Here is a 20,986-nt window from a genome sequence, read left to right on the forward strand (position 1 = left end):
ATTTTTTTAAAAAGCCTTAGATTTGGTCTTGCTGAAGATCATCTGCAAGTAGTGCCTGGTTTAATAAACCTATTCTTCAAGGAAGCAAGTGATATGTAAATTGCAGACCAGAGTAGTGTGTTGCTTTCCTAATACTACAGAGTTGGTTTCTAATATGAACTGGAGTCTCTTGTACAGAATTCTGAGGATAATCAAGTGCCAAGTGCTGCCAGGTCACCATTCATTGTCATACAATTTAGTGTAGTTTTGGTGACATAGCAAGCACTCTGTGGTTTTACTACAGCTGATTTAGAGCTTAACTGCTGCACTGTTTTTTAAAAAAATCAATTTTATTTTTGTGACAGACACTGTTCATATTCAGTATTGAAATAACAGAGCATACATAATCATGAGGACATTTCCTTAAAATCTGAGCCACTATGGCAGTGAGTCAGAGGAAAAAAATACTTTTTCTAAAACCAGAGCCGTACTTCATCTAAGAAAAGCAGTAAGAAATGAGACCAGTACCTCAACTTCAGAAGGTGCAAAATAATTCAGAAGTACGCAGCAGCAACCTTCTTTGAAAAGGTGTCTTCTTGACCTCATGTTTTGAGTAGCCCTCTTATGCCAGAAGTCATATGTCATAACCTCTCTAGTTAGCATGAGCTGTAATGTTTTACTCTGATAATATCTTGGTATAGTAAGTTCCACAGGTCAAATGTCTTTGGGAGGTCAGCTCATTCTTACACCCAGCCACGTGAAGACTTTTTTTTCACTCAAGCATCGCTCCAACTCCAGACTGTTAACAGGCAATATGGGGTCTGAATATAAGCTCAACGTAGAATATTGGTAAAACAACCTGAGCCTGAAGCAATCTTTCCTCAATGATTACATTTCATTTGAAAGAGACGTTAAGCCAGTTTTACCATACAGTACATTTTTTATCCTTGCACATGCACAGACACAATACAGGCAGACAATGAGAGAGGTATAAACTAAAATTTTCAAAGTAGCCAACAAGTCTTAGAAATGGTATTATGGAGATTCCTTTGAAAACTTCAGCTATGCTTTTTGCAAGTCTCCTCATTTGCTTTTTTCTATAAGGGTTAATCAGATAGCTCAGTGATAAGTACTCAAATAATGCATACATAGAAGGGGAAAAAAAAGTCTCTTGCATACAGAACTAAGTGGGGAAAGACAGAGGGAGGGAAGTTATAGTCTGAGGTTTTGAGGGAAGTACTTTTTGGTCTACCCTTTAGTGTATGGGAGTTCAGTATGTTTTAACTGCTACTTTGAAAACACCCTAGTTTGTCTGCAGAGCAAACTAAAGGGTGTCCGAAACCATTAAACTTCCAGGTATTACCCAGAACAACTACTTAAAATGACATGTAGTGAATCCTGCTTAATTTAATAACAAGAAGTATTTTATATTGTCTGGAAATCTAGGAAATCTAGAATGTCTTGAGCCTCACAGCTTGTCCATACCGTATGGAACTATTTCAGGATGTATTTAAAACTGCTCATTCATGAATACACTTTCCTAAAACATGTAGTCTTAGCACTTCCATGTTTTGGTGTGTACTTCTGGAACAAAACTATCTGACGCACACTATTCACAGTGTTCTAAAGTGGCCTGCATTAGAGAAAGCCTCATCCATCTCCTCATTTCACATAAAACCATTAAACTGCTCTGAATGGTTAAGTCATCTTTTTGTAATGATAACTCTAAATTAAGGCTTCTGTGTTGTTAATTCTCCAGGAAAACTTGCACCTATGTTTTACAGTGAAAGGAAAAATATCAAAATACACCTTACTAAAAGTTTATGAATTAATCCATTGTATCACTGATGAAACATGCATAAAGCTAAAATCTGCTCTAATTCCACATTACCTTTTTTCCTTCTCCAGGAACAGAAGCTGACCTTAACTGATTTTCCTTTCTGAAACCAAATGCAGAGAGTGAGCTGTGCTGTAAATACAGGCTTTTCAGACATCTTAAAAAAAAGTTATTAAGAATGGAACAAAGAGAAATTTAAGTAATCAACGGAAACTTTACACAAGACCCAATTCTGCAAACACTTACGCAACTGAGTAACTTCACACACATAAATAATCTGCCCAAGTCCAGTGGGGCTACTCTTATTTTCAAAACTACTCATACTTATTAAGTGTGAGTAGAATCATGGCACAATAGATTTAACAAAAAATGAAATCAAGAGATTTCACTGGGAAGCTGGAAAACTTCTTCCAAAAAGGCAGTACTCAAAACATTTTATCAAATTCTACTCATCTGCTCTAAGCAAAAATCCTTACAATATTTAGAATTATTTGAGACCAAATCTGAAATTTCACAAATGACATGCAAATATTTTTAAAACAGTTAACTGGTTCTGGAGATACTAACTAGGTTACTGATTTTGGCAAACACTTTTCACACCTCAGGTATCTCTACAAACCATCATGTTTAACTGCTTAACAAGGAAAGCTTGCTTTTCAAAGTGCTTATTACTGCATTTCCCGTTGACTGCAATGGGATTTCCAAGTACTCAGCTCTTCTGAGTAAGGGAATACTTAATACCAGGACACAGGAGTGCAAATAAAGAAATCTCTAATTAGGTCATGCAGATTTTACAGTTTTTACCTGAATAACTTATTTTTGCATTGTTCTAGAGATGACAAACTATCACATACCAAAACAAAAAACAACCAAACACAACCAAAATTATGACACAAAGCACACGCCCTTTCTGAAAATGCTAATAAAAGACTGGAGCTTTGATTTTCTTCTGAACAATTACTCATAAAGTGGTAGAAATATCCTTAACCCTCCATAATATATTCAGCCAACACTACAAGATGCCAGTGCTTTCTCAACGAGCATTAAATAGAGGATGACTTCACATGAGAAGTCCTTTAATCCTTTGTGTATTATTTTGTTGTCTAAGCACATAGCAAAAACCTTCCTGTTGTAATTCTCCCTGGATCTGCAGATAGCATTCTCTACAACTTGGATGCAATAAACTGCAGTTCATTTTTCAAGTGTAGAATCAATATTCTGAAGTGGCAATCTGGGTGGGTTTTCTTCCCCTTGTATGAATGCTTGTAACCATTACTGAATCATTTCTCATCTGCTATCTTGCATAACGTTGGTATTTGCTCTTTCAACTTTTGCCTTTGTTTCTGCTGCATCTCCATTTTCAGAACCTGCTTCCAAACTCATTTTGGAGGCATTTAGTCATAGCAGACTGGTAAGGTGACTTCCTTGGAATGCTCACTTTGTGCTATGTTAAACAAACAAACAAACAAAAGCACAACAAACATTAAAAAAAAAAAAAGTCGCTTCCTGATTTTTTTTCTCCTAAATTTTAGGGTGTTAGTGACTCAGCTCCCAAATGAAACTGATGCTGAAAAGCTGTCAGGAAACTATTTATATCTTGCAAGTTATTAAGTGTTGCAAATGTTTATGCTGTAATTTAGAGAAATTATCTGTTACCAATACTTCAACTGTCTCAATCACGGATTTCCTAACGTAACACACCCATAACCAAAAGACAGATCAATACGCGCCTGATAATCACCAAACATAAACTGCCCATTTATAGTATTGATCAGCAGCTTTTTTTACACGTGCAATAGTTCGAGGGAATAACAGGCACTTGGCAGTATCAACACTGCGCTGACAGAAAGAGAAACTGGCTGGCACTCGCACAACATCATGTCAGTAGATACCACGTCCATCAAACACTGACAGTTTGGCAGATCAGATGCTCTCTGCCATAATGTCATAATGACTTCAATTTACTTCTCCACAGCACCCAAGGGCTGTGATTTCATCAGCTATCCAAGTCTTTTCTCTTCAAGAACAAGAGTCTTGCTTTTACATCCTTGACAGCTTCATTTATTCCTTTTAAGTTTCCTAGTAGGCATAACCAGAAGAGTAAGAAACACAAAGCTGTTAATTGATTTCCTCATAATTTATATGAATAACTTAAGTTTTTTTTAGCAACTAAAATTTCATGCTCAAAATTCAAACAGCAGCAAGTTTCAAGTGCTGAAAAAGAAACAGAAGAAATAAAGCCCATAAAACCCGCTGGGGTAGCAATTTTCACAAGCCCAAGGTTGACAGGACTGCCTACACTTCTAACTGAAGTCTAAGACACTAGCATTCAACATCCAGAAATGTGCTTCCATTCACCAAGAGAAGGTAAAACCAGCTTTAATCAAGAATAGGCTGCAGCCCAGAGATGAAGCCTGATGTTCACTCCTCTCTACCCATGAGTGGAGAAAAGCACAGGCAGCAACATGCTTTCCAGTGGCAGCAGTGGGAAAAAACACACATCACTGCATTAGGTCACCAAGACACCTTCAGCAACCAGGAGATACTCAAGTATTTCCTCACAGTTAGTCAGATGCAGCAACAGGAGGAACAACTGTGTCAATCAACAGCTGGAATGAAACTGCTATTTGAGTTTTGTCATAAAAATGTTACAGGTTCCTTAACTTCATGACACCAGTATTTTTAACTAGACAGGTACTTTTCTTCCTTTCTACCTTCCAACTCCCTCAGGCCTTCTCTGCTGGCCAACGTGGCTTAAATACTTTACATGGTCTTGAATAGCACAATTGGAATCTTTTCCTTTAAAACTTAATGAGTGGAACAAAAATGTGCATCAAACCTATTCTTTTGAAAGAACAGAGAGACTCAGAATTGAGAACTCAAAATGGCTTTCCGTACATGATTTCTATTTGCCACAGGAAACATTTTGTTCTTGCACAGAAGAGGCAGCTAGACCTACACTTCTGGTAAAGTGTAGGTAGAAAAACCTACCCATCTGAAAGTGAAGACGGGTGAGGAGGCAGGCTTTCCACTAGAGGACTTCAAAGCACTCCCCAGCTCAAACAAAAATGTCTCAACGATTCCAGCGGAGGTGAGCCACCACCTCCATGCTATATCCCTGGCCTCATGTCTCTACTTCTTCTACGCTGTCCCTCCACCCGGGCTCTGTCCTCTACTGTATGGTCACTACAACAGACACCATGCCATTAGGGACAGGAGCTCTTTCTTATGGGATCTGGTTGCTTAAGAAGTCTGGCCCATTGGGCTTGAAAGGATAAGAGACCCATACAGAATGAGGCAGAACTTCCACGCTGCGTCAGCATAAAGCAAACTATGCTTTCATTGCAGTTTGTACCACTGCAATGGTTACTACATCCTATCCACAGGGCAAAAAATATAGCCTGATTTTATCTTCAAATTTTATTTAAAAAAATAAAACAAATTCTCATTCACCTAATAGCTTTTAAAAATGAAGTAACAAAAAAACAGTCCTAAAGAAAAGTTTATATAATCTACCTAGCTTATACTACAGTAAGTGACTGTTATATAAATACAGAGTAATTACATCTTAACCCCCCCCTTCTTTGTGAGACAGATCTTATTAATCTGAAGTAGTATGCAAACTGTTTGTTATGCTGCAAAACCTCTCCAGATTATTAAATCAGTAAGATCAGGTACTGTATGACCTAACTCAAACACACCGATGCCTGCTACACTGCTGGATGCCTCACCTGTCAGTAACCACAGGACAAGTAACTAAGCACAGGACAATCAAATCTGACTGCATCCTGGTGACTGCATCAACTTGGTCTTACCACATTTTAGCATACTTGCCCATTGCTATATCCCAACCAAATCCCTTCCTCCTCACCCTTGAAGAGTTTGATAGGACATGCAGCGTGTTAATGATGTCTCTCAGCTGACCTGGTTTTCACATTTATCAGTGTCACAACCACCAAAAACAAAAAAAACCCACCACAAACAATGCACATGGTATAAAACCAAACAAAACCGAAAACCCACATTTCTCAAAATTGACTCAGCCGTTCCATATCAAACCCTCCCTGAAAGGAGGGGTACAGCAGGTTGAGGAACTCACCTGGCCCAGAATCTCTTCTTAAGGTCACAGTCATTATGAAGGCCCATCTCCATGCCCAAGTGCACATACTGATATACTGTTGTGCTTAAAAAAAAAAAACAAACAAAAAAAAAAACAAAACAAAAAAAAAAAAAAAACAAACAAAAAAAAAATATTTTTTGCTCTCTGAAAAGGACCTTGGATTTTGAACTTTGCTTTCGAAGCCTTTCAAAGTTATTCTCCTTTTACACAGTGGGGAAGATTCCATGCCCATTTGTGTCTCCAGATACTGACAACAGGATCAACTGAATACATCAGTCTTGCTTACAGGCTTAATATTTGCACATTCCTAATGAGACCACACAACTAAGTAAAACTGCTCAAAGTAGAAAGTTTCAGATAAAATGGGTATACCCAACATTGCAGTGAGCACTTCCTTGAAAATGTTAAAATACCATTTTGGTTTACCCTAAACATTTTAAACACGCAATATGATGAACTTGACCAGGAACATTCTACACCCAATGTTTCATACTAAACTTAACCACCTTCCCCCACATAAACACAATGTTGATACACATTTTATAAAATTTATGCCATTTTAATGAGGAAGAGTTAGTTTGTTTTTTTCTTTTCCAAGAAGAGTAAGTAATTCTCACTGATTTCTTTGCCTTGGAACCTTACAGCCACACACCAGAGAAGAGTCATCTTTGCAGTGACACCTGCAGTGACTCCCTCCAAGCATATATGCAAGCAGGCAGTGTCAAAACATGCTTCCTGAAGTGATGCCTGAGAGAAGTTTTTGGCCAGAAGACATCCGTATAAGAGGTGCAACATGAAAACTTGGGGAGGGGAGCGGCAACATGCTACCCTGCTTAACTGCTCCAGCTGTCACAACGGGGCATGTGGAGCAACCAGGCAAGAACATCTCACCTATGCTATGTCAGCACTGCATTTATTAGGTTGTTTTTCATTTACGCAAGTCGGTATTTCAGCTTTCATAAACCTTGTTTCACGTTCTCTTCACTGCTTTGAGAAAAATCCACAGGAACAAATGTTCCCACCTGCTCCTTCAGTTCCTGACTTTGCACCTGCAGCTCTGCTGTCCTTCAGGTACCTGGGTGAAAGCATCAGCTGGGGCCTGAGCCCCCGAACTGCAGCAGCATGCAGCAGGGATATCCTGCACACTGGTATTGCATTATATACCCAACGAGGCTTTTCAATCATCCTGATGGTGACAGCCTCCCTTAGGATAACCTCAATGCTATCATTTGGGCTACCTCAGACCTCTCTGACTGAGCATAATAAATCACAGCTGACTTGGGAAGAGTACCAAGTGCCTCAAGGTCTTGAAAAACACAGCCAGTGGGGAGCTGTAAGGATCCTGACACTTTACAGATATGAAAACTACATCTGAGCATCAAGTGCTAAATCTGGTGCTTGGGGGCACTGCAGATCTGTGACACTTCCAGGAGGACTTTAAATCCATAAACTTATGGATGGATGACACACATTATGCCAATACATAAATACAGCAGTTTCAAGCAGTAGACAAACTGTTTCTCCTGCCACTTACTATAAACTACTTGCTTTTAACATCCTGGTTAGAAACATTTCAAACAGAAGTACTGATTGCAAAGCAATTATTTGAGCTCCAAAATTAGGCAACAGTGAATCGTTAATTGCCTCTGAAACTAAACCCCCAGTTGTACAGGCTGACCCACATGAGCGAATCTTTGCAGTCAGTTCAATAGACTTCCGAGGGCCCATTAGCATCTGCCTACGTGGATCAGCTTGCCAGAGCAAGGATGAGTGTTAAATTACAAGCTTTGTACTCATGGCAAGTATGTTGATTAAATAAATAAATAAATACAGATCAATTTTGTTATTGGCAGCATGGCAACCCCATGCAAAAACTTCAAAACCTATTTCCATTTTGAAGTCACTCTAATATTAGTTAAAAATATCAAATCAATAGCATCTTTTAATGTTTAACCAAACAGCTACATTTGTCCCTGGTTAAACTCTGCCAACACTGGAAAAGAACCAGAGATTAATTTGGTTGAATGAATTTGGCTTTTAACCTAGACAATAAAATTTACTAGTATAAGAGCTTAAATCCCAACTGGCAACATAAGGATGCCTTAGGGTACATTCTGGTTCTTGCCAACACCACATATCCACCTTTGTAACTTTAAAATAAATCTCTGACTTTTGTTTCCACATGTATAGGCATATACTATGTTTATACTATGCAAAAAAAAAAAATCAACAGTTACTTGCAAGGGTTAATAATATGACGCTTGCTAATGCATAACCTCAAAACTATAGAGGACTACAAATAACCTACTTCTGCAAAACTAGGAGAAGGAAAAAAAAAGAAAAAGAAACCCTGAAATCTGCTCTTTACCAAGATAAAAGAAGCAGAAATACTGAACAACTACAGGATTCTGAAGTCACTCCATTAAATTACAATCTTATGTTTGGCATTAAGTTCATCTACACTTACTGCTATTCCAGCTAGCAAGAACTGTTTTTTAACAGTGCTTAGCTAGGTGTCTTCTGTTGTATTTGAGGAACTACAGGAAACAATCTGTTTCTAAAGCAGTCATGACAATATTGCCTTCGTTTTCCCATTACCCAACAAGTCATGTACCATTTTCTGTTAACAACTGACCTCTTGTTTAAACAAATACATTCAAAGCATGCAGGTCTATATCCTGTATGTACAGAGGACCAAACTGGCCTGAACTACACCCCTGAATTCTCCATGTCAGTGGGTAGAGACGACAGAGAGTTGAGGAGAATTCAAGCCCACAATGTCATGAAGGAGGCAAGGGGACAGAAGTGCACTGTCATAAATACAAAATGTTCTACATCATTATGTGTGGCCAAAGAGGCACTTGTACCTACAAGGCTGCAGGTATTCTGTTTGCATGACTTTAAACAGGTGGCCAGCATCAATAACAGATATGGAACCAACAACTTCATATTTTTCAAGTCCTGGCCTGATAACACCAACCTTTTCTTTAATTTTTGTACGTGTGTGTGCCCAGGCAATGCCAAGCTTAGGATGACTAAGTCATAATACCACCCTATTTGGCCAGGCTGGGCAACCATTGCTAACACTGGCAAACTCTTACTCTCAAGAAAGTGCCTCTCAAGTCAGCGAGATTCCTCAGATGAGTAAGAAGTGCTCACTGATGTCAGTAAAGATTATCCAGTGAGGTCTTTGAAGGTGTTATTTTGTACTGGTGTGTGCGTGTGCACATGCACAGGAACAGACATGACTCCCTAAAAGCCATGAATTCATCATCAACCTACAAGGCAGTAGGGGTTACTGAAAAAGTTGTCAGAAAGTGAGATACATGATCCTATGCCATGACCTCAAGGTAGGAATAACCTCAGTGTAGGCTGTCCCTACCAATACCAGGATTAAAATGACTCAGGGAGTACAAGGCTGAAGTTAGTACAGAGAGGCACAAGACAAATGCCATGAGTGTATCTCCTTCTGTTAGCCCAGTTCCCTCCCATCCTGCTACACTTTCTATGCCACAGTGCATATTCAGCACACCTAAAGCCAAGCTCTAGTCTCACATATGTTGATGTAAATTTAAATTAACGTGACTGAAGTCACTGGAGCAACACTACTGAAATGCAGAGCAACTGAGCAAGGCTTAGTCTCTGGGGTCACACTGATGTAACGTCCTAAAGTGGTAGAATTTGTATCATTTTCTGACCACTGCCTAGAAGAAACTACAATGCCACTTACATGCCCACGGGATGTAGCACCGCTTCACTCCCAGCTGCACTGGTCAGAAAGTACATAAAACTAAGCTTTGTATCTGCGCATATGCCACGTAGCTCTTACTAATAGGTTGAATTACCAAAACCAAAAAGTTGCTGCTGCTGTTTGCAAAAGTACAATATCTTTGAAGTGAAAGTAAATTCCATAAACAATACTTTACCCCAAGGGCCAGAGCTGTACTCACATGGGTATACGCACACTACGTGGCATGCCAAATGTTTTCCTCGTTGGTCACTCTCATCTCCTGTGTGACTTATCACTGTCATCTTTTCACTACTACCTCTCTATAACAGACACAAAGAGGGAGGGCTAAAGAACCACCCTCATTTTTTCCAGGTAGCTGACAGGTTAACTTCTGGGATGACCCAAGGACATTGGCATTGACCACAGTTCTAGGTACCCACAAAGTGATGCAGACCCAGAGCCCCGTGGTGCTGTTTTCCTGCAAGCCTGGGGCAGGACCAATTTCTGCACAGAAACCAGCTGAGTTTGGAGGAGAGCAGAAAACATTTCCACGGCATCACCACACAGGCAGCCATTAGCACCAGGAAGACTGTGGCCAAATTTTTGCCTTGTATTGTGTATACCCATTCAAACACCAGATGAGGATCAAACGCTGAGGTTGGCTTCCCCCCACTCTAGTAAAAGGCAGAGTAAATTCAATTCTAATAGCTTATTATTGTGAAGAGGGCTGTGATAATTAACAGACATTTATTAGCATTTAATTTGACAGCAGATATGCTTTGGAGAACTTTAATGACCCATTAATGGATCCATACAACCACATGTACACAGAGAAGATAAAATCAAGTCCTGGGACTTATTCTTACAATGTGTTTGTACACATCCCAGAACAGCAGCAACAGATCATCATTGCTACTGGGTGCCACCATATGACAACAGTTTATAATTATACTCTCTTGATAAATCGTAATCTTCTGTAAGCCTAAACCACTGACTTTGTGTCAGACAAAAACAGATGCCTGCTGTGTTCCCACACGCCTTTACCTGACCATCATGTGGTTAGATTTAGAGGATGACTGTTGGCAAAAGGAAGTTATCAAAACCAAAGAAGCCTGGAAAAAGGAAGTGCTGCAAGTCCTCATTTTATCTCCTTTATAACGCTAAAAACATAAAGTCACTACTTCTTTTTAAGAGACCAGAAACGTTATACCCAGCACATTCTTCGTAAAACTAATCAGAGTTAAGGCTGTAGCAGTAAAAGTCACGTCTAGAAAATGTGCTTTCAGGACAGATTCATCACAGCATTCACAGAAAAGACGGAGGATGAATAACAGACTTCCCAAGTGCTTTTTTTTTTAATGGTTGGTTTTGCTGACACACATCTTTCACAAACCTAGCTAGTCCTAACAAATCCTATTCATTCACAGCAATTTCTTTGTTTCCTTTTTTAAGCAAGTTTGCTACCAGTGCTAAAAATTAATCAGCCTTAGGTGGCTGCTAGCATCCCCCCTGATATCCTCCCAACCCTTCTGTGCCAACAGCCTGGTTTCTCAGTATAGCTTCGTCCTTCTCACGGGGCCCTTGCAACACTCAGATTGCTCCCATTTTCGTCCTGAATGTAAACCTGCTCCACTTCATATTCCTCCTCCAAAAACTCTCATGCTCAGCATGCCATATCCACCCACTCATCCCAAGTCTCTGCCACCTTCAGGTTTTGAATGTTGACACCAGCTCAAGTTCAGAAGTGTGCAGCAGTTGATAAAAGGGGACTGCAGAGCCAAGCACATCTGAGGGACAGGGGACAGGAAAAGGGTCTTCAATGAATGATGATTTGTGCAGTAGAAACCAAGTCTTAACTCTGTCACAAAGTAACTACACAGAAGAAAAATTCATTTGCCTCATGCAAGTGCAAACACATGTGCTCAGCCAACCTCCTCTTCTATGCTTAACATCTCTCCACAAACCCCACTACCACTCTAATATTTCCCAGAACCCCTGCTGATGAAGCAGGACCACACATGCTAGACAACAGACAAAACGCCAGGTATCTCCAATACCCTGGTCCTACGCTGCTCTGCACACTCTCATCTCGTTCTCATGCTGCTGTGGGATGGCAGAGACCATCACCAGGAGGGAATGATTCTTTTAATACCTTAACACAGAAAACTACAGATTCCTGCCATGGTAATTTCTGACGAGACAAAGTATAAAGACACCTACCTACAGAAACTCAGTGTCTCTAGGTATAGGGGAAACTGGTTCTCTGCCTTCAACTGTCTTCCTGACATCCACAGCTTCTCCAAATACCCATTTTCTCCTCCTTAATTCTGCATGATCTTATTCTATTTTCCTTTAAGACTATGTTCAGCTCCTCACTCCCTGTCTTCCTCTCCTCCAGCTTTTACTACAGCTTCTGCCTGTACCAGCTCTTCACTGCCTCTAAGTGAAGAGATCAATGCTGATGGCAGCCGTGAAACAGCTGAGAGACCTTTACAAGTGAACCACCTCCTATTGGCATAGCTCCGCTATCCCAAACACAAGCTGTAATTACCTTACTCGTGGGTGGAATTACACAAGGAGTAATTCTGGTTATCTGGTCTTCAATAAACTTCACAGAGCTGCTGTAAGACTCCACAAGAAAACTTGAGTCATCCTAGTCAAAATCCATTAGACCCTAACAGCATGGAAGGAAAGTAGGGAAGATGATGTGTGAAGAGCATCTTTATTACTTCTCCACAAAATTATTTTTCTTTCTCCTGAGCAATGTTTTTTTTTTTTTTTCCTGCGCAGAGGAAGTACCAACTCAGAGCAGTGTTCCCACCCCTACTGAGCCAGCAGGACTGCTGAAAGCTCCCAACACACTGCAGAGCAACCTGCACTGGGTCTGCACAATGAACTGCAAGAGACTCGAAACAAACTTCACACAAACTTCCTGACCCTGCCACTGTCCTGGGCTGCTCATCCTTCACCAAGTCCATTACACTCTCTCTCTCATCCTCCAGGAGCACAAAACTCACAGAAGAACCACGTTAAGCAGGTAAATGTGTCTTACTCTCCAGTCTAGTAACACAAGTCTTGATCCTTGGATACCAGTCCCAGAGCCTGCAGGAGGCTTGGACAAGCTTTCTGTAAGGGCAGAAGAGGACCTAGTCTTTAGAAGGGTACGGAACTGGCCTGATCTATCTTAAGGACCCATTTTCTTCCCTTTCACCAGCCTGCCAAACTGGTCAGTCTCCAGTGGATTCCTCTTTAGCTAGTATCTTCCACTCCTCTATCAAATCAAGTCAGCATTTCTCTTCTTAAACTTCTTGTTCTCCCCCTTATTTTCTGTCAGAGCCAAGGACACAAAAACAGTTATGAGTCTTTCCACCAATTTGTGCAGTGCTCCAAATCTAGCTAAAAAATTGCAGAAGTCTTCACTTGCCATTTCATTGCATTTCACTTGGCAAGTGTTGAAAAGCCAAATAAACGTCACTAGGTTATCTCAAGCAGTACATCAGTACAAGGTAGCAAAGAGTGTGAAAGTCACAGCATCTCCTGAGCTAGACAGCAGAAAATAAGAGTAATATCTAAAGGGCTCCATCACGGCTCTCATCTTTTTATGAGAACTCAGAGGGGATGCCCCAATTTGCAAGTCTGTCTCTAATTCAGAGACGAACACATGACCTGCAATATACAGGTGGCAGTTAAAAAGATTTTGTTATGCAGGGGTACACACAGTTTGTTTGCAAGTTACAACAGGACACACAGAAGCCACCAGTCTACTGTATAGACTGCACATCATACACATTGTCATGACTGAAAAATGCCCTAGGTTCTGCACTGGAACGGAAGACACAACAACAGGCAACTCAGCAACAGGTATTTAAAATTTTATGTTTAGTGGCTTGCACAAATTTCACAGATAATATTACTGCTTTTGCTCCATTTTTCAGACTTTTAACAAGCTAACCCACCCTTTTACAATACTCAGTCTCCTTAGACATCTATTCCAGAGTATAAAAATGTGGGGAGAAAGGCTGCCCACAGTCTAGAAACAACTTCTCAGCTCTAGACACACTCCTTTTAAGTACATGAAACTCTGAAGTGAAATATTAGCAATCCTCACCTTTTTCACTGCTTACTTTTGTGATGGCAACCTATAATCCCTAATCAACCTAGAAAATAAATGACCGATAAACCAATCTGCTTGTAACCCCATTAACAGATTCTGGCTTCAGTATCAACAGGGTAATTTGCTGAGACTATTTTTAATCCCAACTGCTAAACCATTAATCCCACAATTTCCACATAGTATTTCCACCACCCCCCAAATTTACCAACAATTTTGCAACTCATTATAAAGCAGATAAATAAATAACATTTGCAAATATACACCTCCTGGCACTGGAGAACTGAGAGACTCCGATTACTCGGCTGATCCCGTTAAAGCCATTACTTTCTAATTGGAAGGAGTCATTCAGAAGCAAAGCTGTGTGTCTGGCATGTCACTTGACACCTGGTATGTACCACTCATGATAAGATGAACTCTCCAATATGCTTGCCACAACAAGAAGAAGTGGGTTATTTCACCATACCACCAATAGTCACAGCTCTCTACTAAAATCTGTTCCAATTGAATGGGACCAAGGTTATCAACATAAATTGTCTTGTTTTCTCAAACTGGCATTAAAACATTCTCCAACTATCATTATTAATGTCAATATAAATTATGCATTGAAGATAACAGCATTCATTACAGAGGTAAAATTTACCTGGAGGGAAAGAAAAAAAGAGACAAGCAGAGCAAATCTAATTCAATAAGTATTTATACATTTTGTTCAGCTTTTTTCTATAGTTATGAAAACACTTTTCTAAAAACCGTCTTAAAATAAGCATTCACAGAGCCACCAAAAACAGTACCAAGAAAGCACTGTGTTAATCAGCCAAAGGTACAGTTACACACAGAATGTTGTAAAGGGACTGACGTGATAATACACAAGACCGGTAGTTTATCCAAGGAAGTATCAATGTGCTAGCACAACAATCTGGAAGACAGACCCTTGGATTCACGTACACTGTTACACACAGGAGGAAAGGCTGTATTTAGTGTCGGAAGGGTGGTGTTTAATGCTCCTTTCAACTTCTATAAATTACAATGTCAGCCATTCCTAATTGGTATACATTAGCATTCAAACACTACGTTGAAATTAGAAGCTTAGCAGTTTTTCAGTACACTTATAGACACTTCACACAAACACATGAATAACCTTGTTGAAATATTTTAGAATTTCAAGGTTAAAAGAAACAACTTTAAGAGACAGATGGTGAGCAACTGGTATCTCACTGAGGAGCGCCGCTGACTTTTGAAAGTTCTCACGCGAGAACAGTATGGGGCTAACTCCTATTTACTGCGCACCTCAGGACCTCAGAGTAGAGCCTTACCTCCTAAAACCCTGAAGATATGCATAGCTAGAATGGCACAGGGAAAAAAGAGCCTAAAAATAAAACTCCCAGGGGCTCCAAATCCAAAGGGAAAATAAGATATCTTATTTCCCTAATTGCACAGTTTAAGTCAATCCTTAAGCCACTTGATTCATGGTTTTATCATACTTGTGGCTGCCAATAATGGCACCAGCTCACCAATACAGGTGCCTCCCAGTCTACCATGAAGGGAGCCAGAAAGCATCCATTAAAATAAACAACTAAGCAACCTCTGTGTGAAGGGAGTGGGGGGGAGGGGGGGGGGAGAGAAAGTCTTTGCAAGCACATACTCAACCATCAAAGGAGCAGCTCTAGTTTCAGCCAGCAGAGACTGTAACACCTCGCCCCGCAACCCTTTACAACACACTGTGTCACCGGCTATTGTTCATAACTCTTCCTGCAAATCATTTCGACATTCAGAGACCGACTATGTCTTAAGGAAATTATTTCAGAAGGGAAAAATATTGCTTACTCATGAACCTGGTATCATTGTAACAATGAGGCAAACCAGCTAAAGACAATTACGTTGCACAATCCTAAATGCATCATTTCTTGTACTAGATTTCACAGAAAGAACATTCTGAAACACTGAAATAAATCAGAGTATAAATGTGACTTGTTGTCAGCTCATACAATATGGGTTAAGTGCTACCATATGGTGAGTGCACACACGTTACCCTTTTAAAAACAAAGAAATAGGCTAATCTCATTCCCAAATCTATTTTTAAATAAATAAACGCGATTATTTTAAAACTAGGCTACAATTGTGATTAAAACACCTCAGTTTTCACCAGCCCCCTCCCTCTTTCTTTACTGAAAACTAACACCACTTCATTGCTCACCATCTTTTTTTTAAAAGACAAGGAAAAATTACTATTCAGTCAGCTTCATCCCCGTAATAAGACAACACAGGCATTTCTATGCAGTGTAAAAATAGTGACAAGCCAACTCACCGTTCTTCCTTTATTATACCTGCCAGAAAAGCAAAGCATGCGTGCATGTGTGTGTGTGTGTGTGTGTGTGTGTGTGTGTGTGTGCAATACGTTAAAACTCACTGACATACGATCCGGTTTTCAGCACACACTCCCAACAGGACCTGCCCGATAGAGAGAGCTCTCGTTTTCTCTGCACCCCCCAGCATGTACTGAGACACACAGTTTCGGTATACTCCCAGCCAAAAAAGAAAAACAAAAAAAGGACCAAAGGAAACACGTATGTAATACACACAGTGTAGCTGGAGCGGATGCTGTTGGTTTGAAAATTGTCTGTCTAGCCTCTGTGCTGAGTATTTGTTTTTATCATTATACTACAAATGAAACATGTCAGGAGTCTAAAAATAGCTACAAATTGTAATTACATATGCTTTGTAGTTTCTGTTATACTTCGAAAAGAAGATTAAAAGCTAGATCATTTTAGAAACTGGCCTTAAAGATTTGGAGAGCCACAAAATTCTTCTACTTTGCAATTTGGAGCACGCTGCTGGAAAACATCTCCTTTGGGACATAAATACGACAGCCCCAACATGGAGTAGCCAGCTCCCAACACCATACAGTGAGATGGCAAGAAAGAAAAGGGAGAAGAGCAGACAAAGAAAAAAGTAATTTCTTGGAGATTCTAAGAGTGCCCTGATTAGGATGTAATACTATAAGCTTTAATTAGGAGCTAAGTGCTGTGTGCTAAGTTCATCCCCACACACACCACTGTAAATTCAAAGTCACCCTACTAAGTTACCTTGGGTTTACGACAACTGTACAACAGCAATGCCTGGCCTACAGCTTCTGCAACAGCCCTTAATGAAATGTGGATTTTGTTGAACAAGCGCTAAGCTACGCAATATCCTGCTGATACAAATTAAGTTCTTTCCCATAAGCAATGACTTAAATGAAAGGTTAGCAAAAATTAATTTTAAGTAGTCATCAGAAGGTAAGCAGTCTTGAATCTTCAAGAGCAAAGAGCCTCTGTTCCTCCATGACTCAAATCAGTTTAGACCAGAGTCTTCAGCAGCCCCTGTTCCAGTGTCCCTGCAACGGGCACTATGTGCAATGTTAGCTCACAACTCGGGAGCGGTAATCAAACAACTTATTTTAGAGCAGCTGTGTGCTACTCCTATTATACCTGCTAGAATTTATAAGGCAATAAATAGTTTGGTAGCAACTTAAGAGATGCAAGTATTGTCCGTCCACACGCTAATTTAATCTCAGAACACACGCTTAATGCCCTGAGTCCGTTTGCATAAGCACTGTTGCTGTAATACAGTTTCAGGAACACAAGGAGAAACTGCTAACATGAAGTGTGTAACAACGCTGATGGGCCTCTATAGATAACCAAGATGTAAACAACATCAAAAAATGAACAACCAGCATTGAGTAATCATCACATTAAAAAAAAAAAAAAAACCAGACCTCACTACCTTCAAATGGCTAAGCAGGTTCAGCAGATCAAGAGAACGAACATTTGCTGACTAACAGTTAGGTAATGAAAGTAAACATTTGCAATGAAGTCATCATCCTAATGAAAGCCACGGCAGTGTTAACTACCTAGACCATAATCCACTAGCAGGTTTTAATGCAGGCTCACTAACATAATATTTACTAGAATCACTCCAGCTGGAAAAGGAAAGGAAGTTTCATTTACTTCTAACGTAGAAGTGACAGTCAAGAAATACTGCTATCTGTTAAGCTGTTCTAACTCCCAAGTACTGTACTGGGGACACCCAGAGAGTTTCTGTGCAGTTATAGTGAGTAACTGAACAACAGAATTTTGCCTTCAGTGTCTGAATCAGAGCAGCTTTATTCTAGCACTGGTGTATAAATATTTGCAGTATGTAAGATGTCTGCTTTGAAAAAACAATGTTGCTCCAAGTTTCAAATATCTGTATTGCAAATAACTAATCAAATAAATGAGACTCTTCTTTTTCCCTTTTTTTTTTTTTTTTTTGCCACACTGTGATGAGGTATCTGAATTAAGTTTATGGCTACAGAAAAAAAACAAATAACTATAGTAAGTTTTAGCTGATTAACTGCTGATACAAGTAAGGATTTCAGATTTGCATACAGAAACTGTAATTCCACACAGCATCACCTTCACACAACTCCCAGTATGCAATGGGAGTGGCAAGTGTGCTTATTAGTGGGCAGCACTGGGTTCACAAGCAACAAGTCAATTTACAGGGTAGTTGTAGACGCTTTTACCCAATTGAGGAACATCGTACTTATGTGAAAAACAGCACTAAGTCCACTTCCCTCTTCATTGCTGAAACCGAATGCCTATTCCGGCTTAAAAGGTATGTATCTACAAATTCATACTTGTGTCTCAAAAACTTAAACGGGCACATTTTCTTGTAAAATTTGCAAGCTTGGACAAGTTGCTTCCTGCAAAACGCAATCACTCTGCATTTCAGCTTTCTATTTTGATGACTTTAGGAAACAGTATAGTCAAATCCAGATTTCCAATTAAGTACACACATACAGACTTCATCACTAGTCTCACAAAATCTTAGGCACTGGATTATTTTGCACACTGTATGTAATCCCAGAGAAATCCTGGAATTTCTTGGCACAAATTTAAGTCTTCACAGAAGTGAAGCCTTCAAAGCTGACAGGTTTTGGATCACACTAAATATAGATGCCCTTCATTAGAGGGGACCTCAGCATAAAAAACTCACCAGTCAGGATCACAGATAACTACAGATAACTGTTAAGTCACCTGCACACAAAGGCCTTTACAAAGAAATCCAAATAAACAGACTGCTCAAAGTTTGCAAGAGTTGGTGACTACCTAATTTCTATGAGGGTACTCTTCCAAGATACTCTTCTTGTGCAAACACCCACAGCAGGGTGCATTTTAAAGATAACTCATTTTTCAGTCAACTGAAGCCAAGGACACAGCTTCTTAAGGTGATTTGTAAAGTGTTAAGCCATAAAACCCCTCCTTTGCTAAAATGAGGGATCAATTCAATAGGCATAGATTCAGAATGGTGACACAATCATTTTCAATCCCTTCAGTGAGTAGTTCTGTACTGATAATTGCTATTGTTAAATCTTGGTGACAGCACAATACTATGACCAACTATAAAATCGTATGATTAACCTAATTTTTAAAGCAAAGACATTAGTCACTGTCACAGGGAAACTTTAATCTACAAAAGTTGAATGTCACTCCTGTTGCTCCATTCCAGGCAGACACAGTTAGACAGGGACCGTGCTAACAAAGACCACTCCTCTCTTTAAACATGTTTAAGATCATTCTTTAGTACAATTCTTATTCTCGCTGATGCTTTATTTTTTCTTTTTTTTTTCCCCTGTAGGCATTACCTTTGCATATTAAACTGAACAATTTAGAGGGAGGTTATAATGCCCTGTTTTTCACACAGACCACATAGCACTTATCACTAACTAGATGTCACTTCAACACCACTCAGTTTTATATGAACTAAAGGCTTGAAAACAAACCCCAGGCAAGAATTTTTAGAGAGATCTAAAAACCCATTTACACCAGGAGCTAGTAAAGGTGTGCACGCACCAGTAACACAGAGCCCCACACAAATTACTTTATTGTACAGAGTGCATTCAAGATAGCTATGGCAGCTACTCTTGTAAAACTAAAGATGTCTCCTGCAATAACCGCACCATGATACTAATGACACCACTGGTGCTCCTACGCAACCAGCTTCCAGTTTCACCAGGGAGGAAGCTTCAAAAACCACTGCGGCCCACCTAGGTGGGACACAATGGGGTGCACAGAGCAGCACATGACCGGGTGGACTGTGGGTTCGCGTGACTGAAGCAAAGGACACGCTGGTGGGAAACAAAGCAGCAGCATCCACTGAAAGACAACACATCCTGGCCGGCTGCCGCAGACAAAACTACCTGAAGTAAAAGTACCAAAATACTCCCTATCTCGATGAAACTTCTGCTCCCATCACCAGTACCCTCCCTGGCACTGCTTCCCCCAAAATACCACACACCTCTTACAATACAGTTATTTTTGGCCCACTAGCAGCAGCCAGCCTGGCGGGCAAGCACAGGGGGGTTATCCCAGCACCCAAGGTGCATTACCACCCGCACCTGCCTGTGGGACACAGACCCCCTGCCACACACACGTGCACCTGCCTCAGTGAAGCAATCTCACACTGCAGCACCCATGGGACCCCCGTTCTGCTGTGCACACACATACCCAGCAGGACCTACAGGTACACATGCCTGGCTCACGTGCAGCAATGCAATATACCCCATCCCTGCCCTGCGTGCACCTGCCCCGCATGCAACAGCGTGCTCCCCAATATGTACATACACAGTTCCCCCTGTCCATCTACTTGCGAGGCTGATGGGGGGCAGCTGTCGGTCACTGCCCTCCCTCAGGGTCAGCATCCTCTTGCTTGGTCCACGACACACAGGGCCTTAACACACCCGCAGGAAAGCAGTGGTCAAAAATCAAGACGCGCACATCCTCCAAAATAAAACTCTTGGCTATCAACCTACCCACTCATCACGTGCAGGGATGAGGACATAAGGGAAATCTGACACATCTTGAGAAAAACTCCTCCTCCCAAATCAACCCATGTTATGCTATTCAGCTTTTGCTTAAAATTACACGTTTCTCTTTTTTTTTTTTTTTTTTTGGGTTGGGGGGAGAAGGCAACGAAATGCACGGTTGCCAAGTCGAGTTAATGAAAAACCCTTTGGCTGTTAACTCATTTAGTGCAGCAAGCATGAAATAAAGTCCGTGGCACGGGGCCAAAGCGCAGTGGCCCTTTGCCGGGCGGGCTTCTGGGACCTCTCCCCGGCCGCCGAGGAGCCAGCCCCGAGCACAGCGGCCAGCCCACGGTTTTGAGGAGAAAATCTCTAGAAATCTGTGA

General features: G+C 40.6%; 1 protein-coding gene across 1 annotated transcript in view; it reads right to left on the reverse strand.

Moving 5' to 3' along the window:
* The window catches only part of LOC113947365 (zinc finger protein 516-like), a 42,297-nt gene extending 21,412 nt beyond the window's left edge, over window positions 1-20,885 (reverse strand). Inside the window, exon 1 of the mRNA XM_027643857.1 lies at window positions 20,610-20,885. The gene's annotated coding sequence lies outside the window, so the exon portion shown is untranslated. The remainder of the gene's footprint in view (window positions 1-20,609) is intronic.
* Between the last annotated feature and the right edge of the window lie 101 nt (window positions 20,886-20,986).

Source organism: Corapipo altera, unplaced genomic scaffold (assembly GCF_003945725.1).
Source record: "Corapipo altera isolate COAL_440 unplaced genomic scaffold, ASM394572v1 24b, whole genome shotgun sequence".
Classification (NCBI taxonomy): Eukaryota; Metazoa; Chordata; class Aves; order Passeriformes; family Pipridae; genus Corapipo; species Corapipo altera.